Source organism: Equus przewalskii, chromosome 19, assembly GCF_037783145.1.
Source record: "Equus przewalskii isolate Varuska chromosome 19, EquPr2, whole genome shotgun sequence".
Taxonomy (NCBI): Eukaryota; Metazoa; Chordata; class Mammalia; order Perissodactyla; family Equidae; genus Equus; species Equus przewalskii.
The window spans coordinates 13778074-13791061 of NC_091849.1; the positions used below are offsets into that span (position 1 = coordinate 13778074).

The 12988-nt window shown below is 38.5% G+C and overlaps 1 protein-coding gene across 8 annotated transcripts in view; it reads left to right on the top strand.

Annotated features, from left to right (window-relative positions):
- RNF182 (ring finger protein 182) overlaps nucleotides 1–12988 on the top strand; it is a 113657-nt gene that overhangs the window by 39049 nt on the left and 61620 nt on the right. For 3 of the 8 annotated variants that reach the window (XM_070584106.1, XM_070584107.1, XM_070584109.1), the window contains exon 2: nucleotides 12322–12468. The exons of the other annotated variants lie outside the window; for them this stretch is intronic. The gene's annotated coding sequence lies outside the window, so the exon portion shown is untranslated. The remainder of the gene's footprint in view (nucleotides 1–12321; nucleotides 12469–12988) is intronic. 8 annotated transcript variants of the gene reach the window in all.

Here is a 12988-nt window from a genome sequence, read left to right on the forward strand (position 1 = left end):
TACTGTATTTATAATTTTGAGAAGGCTGTGAGTGTTGGTAGAGTTGTGATAACTGTTTTGCTTAGTATATAAGGAAGCATTTAGAGAAAGTTTACAAGCCTTAAGGAGAAAGCATACCTCCTCAGGTTGATGTCTGGACATTTACAGAGAAACAATCCTATAGGAATTTATTCTATGAATTTTATTAATAGATATCTTTGATGAGCCTAACCGTGAAGCTGATTATGGACAAATATTTATGAAAACTGAGGATTTTCAATGATGAAGATAAAGGAATTCATTCATTTGTTCAACGTATATTGAGGGCTTCCTAGATGCTATGATTTATGAATCTTTTTACATATTTTATTTTATGGTTAAAGATTTCTGGGGAAGTTCAGCTGATCAGATTTGATATTTCTTGATGGAAATTATGGGCTATTAGATTTATAAGTTAAAAATCTAGATTAGAAATTTATAGTATTCAAGAATATTTATCAAGACAAGGTGCTGGCTCCAGCACACTTAGAAGGGTGTGGTGTACCATCGCAGAGGGGGGGAGACGGGAGGATCTCGGAGACAAGTCAACTGATTTATTTATATGACAAGTATTTATTGAGTATTTACTCTGTGGTGGCTTATGATAGGTGCTTGTGCTGCAGTAGTAAACTACGTCTCAATGGCTCTTGTGTTCTTAAAATTTACATTCTGGTAGCGGAAATTGAGAGCAAACAAATTAATTGGTTAAATTGGGCTTTTGGAAATTTTTTGAGGAAAGTAAACAAGGTGCTGTAATAGAAAATAAAGGTAAGGGATTTCTTAAGTAAAGTAATTAGGGAGGACCTGTTTGTGAACTTTATATTGAAGTTGAGATCTGTTAGAAGGAATGAGCTCAGTAAGGACGTTTCACTACGAGGTGATAGCCTAGAGGAGGACAGAGTTTGGACTGCTCATGGAACTTAACAAAGGCCTCCGTGACACGAAGGCGGTATGGACAGTGGATCAAGATGAGAGCTGGAGGGAAGGCAGGGGCCAGATTCTACAGTACGGTAGTCTCTCCTTATATGTGGTTTCGCTTTCCGCAGCTTCAGTTAACTGCAGTCAACTGTGGTCTGAAAATATTAAATAGAAAACAGAAATAAACCATTCGTAAGTTTTAAATTGTGTGCCGTTCTGAGTAGCGTGATGAATCCCGCTGTTCTGCTCCATCCTGCCTGGGATGTGAGTCCTCCTTTTGTTGGATCCTCATCCATCGACTTCATCATGGCTCGATGCTCCTCCTTCTGAGGACACACAGTCAGTAGTAGCCTAACGCTGTATCACAGTGCCTACGTCATTCACCTCACCTCATCTCGTCACTTAGGCATTGTATCATTTCACATCATCACACGAAGAAGGGTGAGTACCATAAAATATTTTGAGGGAGAAAGATCATATTTCATGTAACGTTTATTGTTATATTTTTATAATTGTTCTCTTTTATTAGTAGTTGTTAATCTCTTACTGTGCCTCATTTATAAATTAAACTCTATCATAGGTATGTATGTTTAGGAAAAAACATAGTATATGTGGAGTTTGGTACCATCTGGGGTTTTGGGCATCCACCAGGGGTCTTGGAACGCATTCCCCGTGGATAAGGGGGGACTATTGTACCTTGCTGTATGGAGTTTGGATTTTAATCTCTATGTAATGGAAAATGATTGAACAGACAATGGATATAATTTAATTTGTATTTTTAGAAGCTCAGTTTTGGCTGTTGCAAAGAAAATACTTTGTAGCGGAGCTAGATTAGAAGCAGGAAGATCAGGGAGGAGACCATTCGTAATGGACAAGGTCAAAGATTGCATGAAGTTGGAAGATTGGAGACACGCTTTGGGGGTGGCATTGACTTGCCTTGCCAATGGATTAGATGTGAGGAGTGAGATATAGTGTAGAATCAAAGATGGCACATAGTTTTTGGCCTGAAAAACTGAGAGAATGGTAGTCCCATTTATTATGATGGGGAAGCTACGTTGGGTGGGGTTAAGAGGTGAGGATTAAGACTTGTCTGACTTAAGTTAAATTTAAAACGTTTGTAAGAATACAAGTCGAGGTGTCCAGTAGTCAGTCTAGAACTCAGAGGAAAGGGGTGAGCTGCAGACACAAAATTGGGGCAGTTGTCAGGTGGTATTTGAAGCTGTTGGAGTAGATGAGACAATCCAAGGGAAAGAGTGCAGATAGAGAAGGCACAATGGCTCAAGACCAAAGGCTAGCGTGCTCTCACATTCAGAGACTTGATAGAAGAGGAGCTGGTAGAGAACATTGGGAAAGAGAGGTCAGGAAGAGAACTGGAGAAGTGTGACATCACAGAAATGATGAGAAGAGAGTTTCAGGAGGACACGTGTGGTCATTGGGTAGAAAGCTCCTGAGAGGTGAAACAGGATAAGGGCAGAAAAGGATCCATTTACCTTCAGCATCAACTTCTGCCTTCAGAAGTCTCATCTTATGTGTCCTTGCCTCGCCAGCATCTAGCACATAGCCTGATACATAACAGGCATTAAGTGAATACTTGTTGAATGATTAAATGAAGGAGATAGTATCAAAAGAAGGCCGCGTTATAAGTCTATCAAGGATTAAAATCTAACTGTTCCCCTTTAGGTGAGTTTCTATAGCAGTAGAATATGACTTTCCTATCAATTGCTAATGTGTTGATAAAAATATATTGAAAGTCTGTGATTTTTTAGCCATGGCCTCAGGAGTATAATTGTGTACGTTTTTGACCAGTGTGTCTATTACCTCTGTCTTCCAAAAGAAAAAGGCAGTTACAGTGGTTTGTCATAGAGAATATTTGAATGTGCGTATTGTAGTATTAGTTTCATTTAGTGAAATCAGCATCAAAGGAATTAACCCACTTCTCCTTAAGTTTGAAACTGTAGAAACAGTGAAATCACCTGTTAGTTTCTGTAGACATTTTATTCTTTCTTGATATGGTTAAAGAATTTTATGAAACTTTGGCCAAGGGAAATTATGGAGGAAGGCATTAACAGCAAAGAGATTTGTCTAATGGGAAAGGACTCAGTCACTTTTAGTAATGTAATTTACAGTATGTATTCCTATTAACCTGTGATCTTTTAAAATTATATCTTTGTTTTCCTCTTCCAAGTAAAGAGTAAGGTACCAAGCAAACAATTTAAACTTAGAAGACTTAGACATTATCTGTTAGTGCCCTATATAGATAGAATAAGCAAGAAAAGAAATAATGAAATTTCCCTCTCAACTCATCAGGTAGTGGAGATTATTACAATATTGCAAAATTGGTAGATTATGCTTGACTCACTGGGTGCTCTATCTGTAGACAGAAAACCTGTGTACCTTTTGATACTGTGTTCGATGCATGTTCTTATGTCTACTCCCAGTTTAGAATGCTGAAATACTTTAAAATTATCAATGGATACATTGTTTCTAAATTTCTAATGGCATCCATATAGTGCTTTTGTATGCAAAGTATTTATACCTATATGATTTCCTTGGATCCTCACAACAACCTTGTGAAGCAGGTGTTATCTCTTAGTCCAAGATCGTATAACTAGTCAGTGTTGGAGCCAGGCCCCAAATCTAGGTCCCCTGGTTTCAGACCCTGTGTGCTTCCATTGCAGACTGCCTGCAAGTGATGGTCATGCTCCTGTCTGCACATCCCGGGTCCTGAGGTTGCAGATGTGGAGTGAGGGGTACCTATTTTTTATCCCTTGTCGCTGGACTTTCATTGGTTTAAAACCGCTGGCAAACGATGCATCATAAATCCCTCCTTCATATATAAATAGTGGCCTCTCATCCAGAATTAATAGCCTAGAATTCTAGATCATTAACTTGACTGTAGTCTAGTAAATAGATTATGATTCTCCATCAAATTAAATTGCTTGGTCTTGCGGATTAAAAGAGTTTTAATCTTTGAAGGAAGTTTTCTGGCAGTGCTCAGTATGCTGCCAAGCAACCATTATGGGTTATTGATGTTGCAGGTTAAATCCATTTAGAGTCAGCTGTTGACCCTTCAAGAATGAGAGCTTGGCATCTGTTGAGTCTATTCTTTTAGGGTTTTCTAAGTTAAAGCCTTTCATTAAAAGCAAGAAAGATTGTTTTTAATGAAAAGGCATAGCAAAAACCTCAATTCTGATATTCTCATGCTATACAAAAGTTCAAATATTGTTGATGTTCCCTAAGGGAAAACTATGGTAATTGGGACTGAGACCAGGATATTGGTGATTAGTAATTGTTAACAGTAATATGAATTTTTCCAACTCTCACTGGAAGCCAACTTACGAATCTCTAGATGGAAAAGCTGGACTTTCTTGAGCGGTAGGTGCCACATGTATGGTCTAAGCTTAACTTGACACTCAAATGCCCTGAATGCTAAGATTTGGAGCATAGGGTTTTGGGAATGAGAGATTTGGCATTAGAGAGATGGCAAGTGCATGTCACTTATCAATAGCTGAGCTTAAAAACCAGTGTTCTGCCTTGGTTATTCACAAAGAAGAATGGTGCTACAATGCCAGAATCTCTCGTATATTTTGGGGGAAGCAGTTATTAGTTAAAGAATGTAGGCTGTCATAAAAACTGATGATCATGAAATGAAAATGTTTGAAGAGTGATGTTCCATTTTGCACGAAAAGAAATTAAAGATAGAAGCAAGTCTTTAGCACCGTCTCTAAAAACAGGAACCCCAGATAATGGAAATGGCAATTCCTTAATTTATATCAGTCTTTTTATTGACGAGCCCTTTAAAATATATTGTCTTGTCATGTAGAGAGCAATGTTAATATTGTTTATTTTCCAGGATGGGAGGAGGATCCAGGAAATGAGAGTTGAAACTTGGCAGTTGTTGCTGTTTCATAAAGAGAAAAATGTAACCTGTCCTGTTAATGCCAAATTAAAGTGGTTGATAGACTCTGAGCATGATTCAGGCTAACTGGAACCTGAATGAGAAGTACTTTGAAGAAACTAAACTCCCCCTGAGATGTCTGAAATTAATTCATGTGGACAGTGGAGTCACACACAAGACAGAGCCCTGGACAGGCAAAAACAGCATCCCAGTGACAGCTCAGCTTTTGAACCCTCTTTGTGCTGACTTCTTATTTAATGTTGGAAAAAATGTTTACCTTCTATGGGCTTTTACACATCTATCTATCAAGTGGGATTATAATTGCCCTTCACTGTTGTGAAGGTTATGCCACGTTCCTAAAATTTTTGAGCTTCTTGGTGGGATTCTCTTAATTAGCAGAAGTTGTTATAATAAAAATTATAAAAGTTTATATACAGAAGAATCTACTGAAATTGTATTTTGACCAAGAATTTCCTAACATGAACAAAAATTGCAAGAACCGCAGGGTTAAGCAGTTTGAAAGAGCATAAGGGAGTCTTTTAGGTAGGAATGATGGCCATTGATAAATGAGGACAGTAATTTCTTTGGACAGAGATTAGCCTTGGATTAGTTTGAAAAGGGATAGTTTAGCATGGTGTGTTGGTTATCTATTGTTACACAACAAACCACCTTAAAACTTTGTGGCCTCAAACAACAGCCATTTTATTTGCTCATGATTCTGTGGATCAGCATTTTCTGCTGGGCTCTGTAGATAGGGACGAATCTTTTGCTGGTCTCTCTTGGGATTGTTCATTCAAATGGCTGTAGTCACTGGTGGTTCAACGGAGGCCGATCAGTCTGTGATGGTCTCACTTCCGTGACTGGTGTTGGTGCTGGCTTGGGCTTCTCTCTCTCTCTCTCTCTCTCTCTCTCTCTCTCTCTCATTTTTCATCTTCAGGGAGACTAGCCTGGGTTGCAACAGGGCGAGAGCGGAAGCTGGAGGGCACCCTGAGGTCAGAGTTCAGAACTCTGACAAAGGCACTTCAACTTTATTTTGTTAGTCAAAGAAGTCACAGCGTCAGCCTAGATATAAGGGGTGGGGAAGCAGATTCCTCCCCTCATTGATGGGATAAAGGGAGAGTCACGTTGCAAAGGCCATGCAGGGCTGCGGAGAATTATTACGGCCATATTTGCAAACAATCTACTATACGTGATAGGGAAGGGCATAGGATATTTAGGTAAAATGATCTATTAATAAATTTAAAATTAAAATAGAAGAGTTATATCATGAAAAACCGAGGAAGAAAACCCAAAGCAGCTGAAGACCCAAACAGCAAAGACCCCAAACAGTCTAAGTTTTTAAAAGTATATATGAATGTTTTTGAAATAGAAAAATATGAAGAATTTTTATCTAATGGCTTTTTGATATAACTAGTGTGTACTAATACAGCTTTCTGAAATAAAATATAGGACGTGAACGGTGCTATTTGGGAAGGACAGCCAAGGAGAAAGCACAGGGAGTCACGTACCCTTGGGTGTCAAGTTTATGGCTTCTTGGGATTAGCAATTTGCTATAGAAGAAGGAAAACACAAGGATGTGGAGAAGGGAGAATTTCAAAAAGAGTGAATTTCAAGAATAGTTAGGAGCTTAGGGATGAGTATCAGTTCGATTCCTATCTTTATGTACTAGTCACTGAACGTGGTTAGGACTGCCAGTGTTCTCAAATTAAACCCTTACCACAACTTCCCATGTGTCTCATCTGGATAAATACTTGAAAGAAATCCAGGAATTACAGTTGGTGAGGATTCGGGGAAGGGAGCGAGGTAAAGCAGCTCACTGTCCTGCTGTTCTCAATTCTACCCCGTTGGCCTCTCCTGACCCAAACCATTCCCGGAGCCGGCCGACCCTGGGGGCAGGGGAAGCCCTGAGCTCTGTGGAAGGTGAGGGTGAGGGAGGAACAGGTGGGGGCTTTCTTCCGGGGCTGGGCTGGCACTGAAGGCTGGCATCTGATGAGTCCTAGGAGGGGATCAGAATGCATGGGATACTATAAAGAGCTTGACCTACAGAGGTTGGGGGACTCCTGGGAGGGAAATTGAAAAGCACGCTCACCCTGTTCTGCATGTGTGAGTGTGTGTGTGTCCCACAAGACACCAAGGAGAAGATGAACACTTGGACTGAGTCCTTTGGAGTCTGGGAGAGTGTGAGGAGACTTCGCAGCAGAAAGTCTTGCCTCCTGGTGCCTTGGCAGGGCTCTGGCGCCTGCCTGCTGTCACACTGCCAGATCCCAGGACTAGAGACCACCGTGCTCCCGCCACTCACAGAAGTGCAGTCATGTGGGTCCTGCAACAGTCAGGCCTGAACACCAGTGGTATGACAAAGAGAAATAATGCACCACAGCCAAAGAGAAGGCAGTCCGTGAGAACACACAGAACACATGGTAATGAGATAGAGCGGCAGCTGGAGACAGATGACGACCTGACAAAAAATAGTAAGAGAACATAAGGAGATTTAAATTCAGCACCAAAAGACTTCCTAGAGGTGAAATGTATGATTTTCTAATGAAACATTTTAGTAAACGAATGAAGGAGATGTAGCCTGGTGGGTCAAGTGGAAGAATCTGAAAGCACAGAGCAAAAATCTAAAGGGACGGAAATCACGAGAGAGAACAGATCTAGGAAATATAACATGTAAGTAACAGGAGAGCCAGAGGAGAAAAAGGAACAGAAGGAGGAAAGACAATACGTAGTTAAATAAATATAAGAAACAAATTTTCTGAGCTTAAAGATCAAGACTTGAGTCTGTAAATTCAAATGGCTCATCAAGTTCGAAGCAAGACTTGTGAAAAAAGACATCTCTGTATATATTGGAAAAGTTCTTGAACTCGATAAGAGTAAAAAAGAAAATCGTAGAAGCTTCTAGGCAGAGAGAAAAGATTACCTACCATTAAGAAGTATCAGACTAGCAGGAGATTTCTCGTCGATGACACAGAAGCTAGAGATGGTGGACTCACTTCTGTAGACCACGGAAACAAAACACCAGAAGCCTAAAGATTGCATACGTAGTAAGCTGCCATTTCCCTGTCAGGGTAAAGGAAATTTCCTGTTCTGTACGAATTCAGAGATGTCAGCACCCATTTTCTAACAAAAATACTCGAGAAGAGTGTCAAACAAAAAGCATCAAACAAAAAGTTGATCAGGAACACCTCACGATGAGGGGAGGTAATAGCAGGGGAAATTTTTCTAAATCAGTTAACTCAAGTGAGAAGGAAAGAATAAGTTCAAATATAACAGTCTTTACACTAGATCTGAATAAACTGAATTTTCGCATTCAAAATTTAATACTGTTAGACTGAATTAAAAAGCATAAGCCAGTTATATGGTGTTTATAAGAAACACTTGAAACAAAGTGATAGAAGTTGAAATAAAAGGTATGGACAAAGATCTGAAGCAAATACAGAGTCAGAGAACTAGCAATATTAGGTTTGGATAGGGTAGTATTAAAGTTAACGGCATAAATAGGATAAGGAAAGGCATTATATAATGCTTTTAAAAAGGCACAGTTTATGAAGAGGATAAATAAACCTGTATATGTAAAATAACATAGCCACTAAATCTGTAAATCAAAAATATTAGAAATGCAAATATAGTTATGATGAGACACTTTAATAAACCTCTCTCATTGTCTCAACCTGTCTTAACCTTCTACAGACCCCTAAGATAGAAAGATTGAAGAAATAAAAAAATTAGATTTAATAGATGTGCTAGGATCTTACATTCCTTGCATACAAAATATTCTTTTCTGGATTACTTCCAAAACTTGGTCATGTACTTTACCATAAAGAAGATCTTAACAAATTCAAAGGAAAAGAGATTTTTATAGATCTTGTTCTCTGATCGTAATCCACTAATGTTAGAAATAAATAACAAAAGGCAATAAAGAAACTTTGGTATTTGGAAGTTTAAAAACACTCTTTATAACCTTTGAATCAAAGGAGAAAACAAAAGTCAATTTACAAGATATCTAAAAATCAATAAAAGGAGCATGATTTATTCCAGAAGCTATGGGATAGAGTGAAAGCTGTAGCCAGTGGAAATTTTACAGCCTTTATAGGACGTTTTCATTATTTAAGAATGAAGACAAAATGTACTCTTATTATGAAACGAGAAGAAAGAATGACAAAACAAACTAAAATAAATTAGAGGGAATAATAAGATCTGAAGTAATGGAATAAAACAGAAAGGATAAATACATTTAATAGCTGGCTCTTTGAAATAATAAAATAGATACAAAGATTTATGTGTCTGATTAGGGAAATTAATAAAGAGTTAAAAAATGACAAGACTAGAAATGAGAAAAAGGACATAATCAGAGATGCGGGAGTGATTCAAAGAAGATACAAAGGTATCTGCATTCACCTGTATGGCAACAAATTTGAAAAACCAGAAATAATGGATTATTTCCTTGCCAAATATAAATGTCCAAATTTGACTCAGAAAGAAGTGGAAAATTTGAATAAGACAGTATCATAAAAGAGGTTGGAAAAGTGATTAAAGGTTTATCGTTTAAAAAGGTAATGGGGGGGCCTGCCCCATGGCTGAGTGCTTAAGTTTACGCGCTCCGCTGTGGCGGCCCAGGGTTCGGATCCTGGGCGCGGACATGGCACCGCTCGTCAGGCCACGTTGAGGCGGCATCCCACATGCCGCAACTAGAAGGACCTGCAACTAAGGTATACAACTGTGTATAGGGGGGGTTTGGGGGGAGGTAACGCAGAAGGAAAAAAAAAAAAAAGATTGGCCACAGTTGTTAGCTCAGATGCCAATCTTTAAAAAAAAAAAGGTAATGGAATCATATGGAATTACAGCTGAGTTTTATGTAATCTTTAGAAAACAAATAATTTTATCGTTATTTAAACTTTCCAGAAGATGATGAAAAGTTCCTAATTCATTTGTAAAATAAGCATACATTTAGTTACAAAACCCAAAAGAGTACAAAAGTCTGGAGATCAATTTAGTGTTGAATATAGAAGCAAAAATTCAGTTGAACTGAGAGATTTTTCATGAGCCATTATTGAATGGGAAAAGCAAGATGCAGAAAAGTGAATATAATATAGTAGTTAGAAAAAAAATGGAAAAAATTGTGCTTATGTATGTCATTATATGCACACGGATAAATATGTGTACCTGGAAATATATATGGAAGAAAATACACCAGGTAGTTAATATGGGTTACTGTGGGTAGGGGGTGGTATTTAGGCTGATATGGGTGGAAGGAAGTGAAGAGGAGAAATTAACCAAATAAAACACACGCACACACAGACCACTAATAAATAAACAATAATATGTATGATCACATTTGTATATTTATGTATATAAATTTGTATGTGTGTGTGCATGCATGTGTGTGCACACGTGCAAATGAAATTTTAAAAGAATTCCTATTGGCTCTGGGTGGTTTTATTCAATTATTTATTTATAATTTCTGTAGTAATAAGTAGGAACCTAGATGTAAAAACAATAAATTCTCAAACTCAAATACAGCATGGTAAGTGTATCAAGGCTCCTTGTGTTGTAAGTAGCAGAAATCCAACGAAAAATGTAGCATGAGCAAAAAGGGGCACTTATTGGCTCATAGAAGCCTTCACACGTTTAGATCTAGAAACTCAGTTCAGCTCTCCTCAGGTGTCTGTCTTTTGCCTTTGTCTCTATCTCTACCTCCTTTCCTTTACTTCTCTTTTTATTTTTGGCTTCATTCTCTCTTATTCTGCCCCTTGATGGCATGACAGTTCCTTAATTCATCTTTTTTTGGTTCTCTGCTTCCTCCCCTGGCCCCTGGCATGTACCCTCTTCCCCTAGCTTCAAATAATAATAAAAAATCCTAGGAAGGAACTTTGACAGGCCTGGTTTGAGTCACATGCCCAGCCAGGCTAATCCCCATGAGCTGGGGATGATGGAGTACTGTGATCAGCCCGGCCTGGGTCAGAAATCCACACCTTTGGAGGGAAGGGAGGTGCACACAGCCGACCACAATCACGTCATCTGAGTGAGTGGGAAACACTTCCCCAAAGAAACCTTGGCAGTTGGGAAGGGAACAGAGTGATCTGGAGGAGAAAAAAAGATCCAGGTAGACAAAACAACAGACGTCCACTGAAGGGACTTTGCTTCAAAATCCAAGCCAAGTTTGCATCTTCGATATCAAAGGAATTGAGAAGTGGAGGAAGTGGATTTGAGTCAGATAGTAAGAACTATACGTTTAGGGAAGTGAAGAGTCATTTGTCCAATAGCTCGAGTTGATTTGTAAGAATTACTGTAGGTAATTATCTATTTGTATATTCCTACCTCAGCTGATGTGTAAAAGGATTAAAGACTTAAGTGATTTAATAAGGAATACTAGGTTCATATGTTTGAATATGTATTTTTCTAGGGAAAAAATCTTTTGTATTTATTTTTTCCCCAGCTTTATTGAGATATAATTGACATAGAACATTGTATAAGTTTAAGGTGTACAGCGTGATGATTTGATACATGTATATAACATGTATATATTGTGAAATAATTACCACAATAAGATTAGGTAACACATCCATCCTCTCATGTAATTGCGTGTCGTTATTTTTAAGGCAATTTTAGTATGCTGGATTCCTTCCCCTCTGTCTGGTGAGACTGACTTTTAGCAGTTGTTGTTCTCATCAAGGAATGCTCCAGACTCACTCCTCTTAAAGATTCTATCTCTTTTAATATTGATTTCTAGTAATGCCTGAAGATATAGTTGATAAATAAATGACATTTCAACTTTGCGCAAAAAATTAATGAACTTACAGATTGTAGACGGAAAAATAATATATTGATCCAAAATATCCATTGTCAGAAAAACCTGGGCTATCAAAATAGCTAAAGTATTTAGCCACGGATTTTTTTTAGTAATTTTTACTGTGAAGGATAACACCAGTGCAGAAAAATGTACTGCCTGATGGTATAACACAAAGTCAGCACTTGTAGGTACCAGCCAGGTCAAGAAAGAGAACCTTGTCAGCCTCTCAGGAGCCTGCTCTGTGCCCCCTTCCCCCCAACCCCCAACTCAGTCCCCTCAAAGGCATCTCTGTCCTGACTTTTATGCTAATCATTTCCTGGCTTTTCTTCTTAGTTTTACCACCCAAACTTGCAGCCTTTCGACAGCTTAGTTTTGCCTGTTTTTTGGACCTTTCTAGAAATGGGATCGTATAATATGTACTCTTTGGGTCTGGCTTCTTTGACTCAACATCATAATTGTTGTCCGTAATTATGTAATGAAGGCAGGGTGGGAACAGGCTGGAATGTGCATCCTTTAGAGGACCAGATAGCAACTCCAACTAATCATAACCCTGTAAAGTTGTAGATTTTAGGTTATTATTTGAGTTCTTTGAGGGACCTTAGAGTCGTAATGAGACAGATGAAGTATTTATTAAGAACTCCAGCAGTTGGTCCCAGCTCCCCAAGAGGAACAATCCCTGTGCCGTTTTATGCCCTTCCAGGAAGGAACGTTTGTGCTGGCTGCATCTCCAGGGCTGCTACAGGGCTCTCAGCCAGTCCTGCCCAGAAGTCCCCCTCTCACAGGCAGGACTTGACGCAGTGCTTCCAGCTGATGGAGTGGGTTTGCGAGAGTTGGCCTTAGAATTAAAGTAGGTATCTTTTTGATTGTATATTTGAGCATTTAGTATTTTCTTTACATGTTACTGGGAAGCCCCCATATGAATTTTAATAAATATGAACATTATGACCATACAACACTATATCTTAACATATTCAAAGGTCTGATAGAGCATTTTTGTGGAAAAGGAAAGCTTTGTTTTAAATAATAGCTCAATACTGTCTAAGCAAACAATTTATGTTCATAGAATTATAAACTACAAATTGTGGCTGGCCCAACATAGAACATTCCTGCTCCTCTTCTAATGATTGGAAGCTTGGTACAGAAAGTATTAATAAATTAAGCTGATTGTCAAATGCTGATAATGTAATGTGTTCTCACATACACATAAGCCTTTTTAAAATTTTCACTTTTTCCCAGTTTTATTGAGATATACTTGACATGACACTAAGTTTAAGGTGTGATGCATGTTAAGAAACAAAACTCAGCTGAGTAAATTTAAAGATCAAGTTGGCTTTATTCAGTGATTCATGAATTGGGCAGCATCCCAT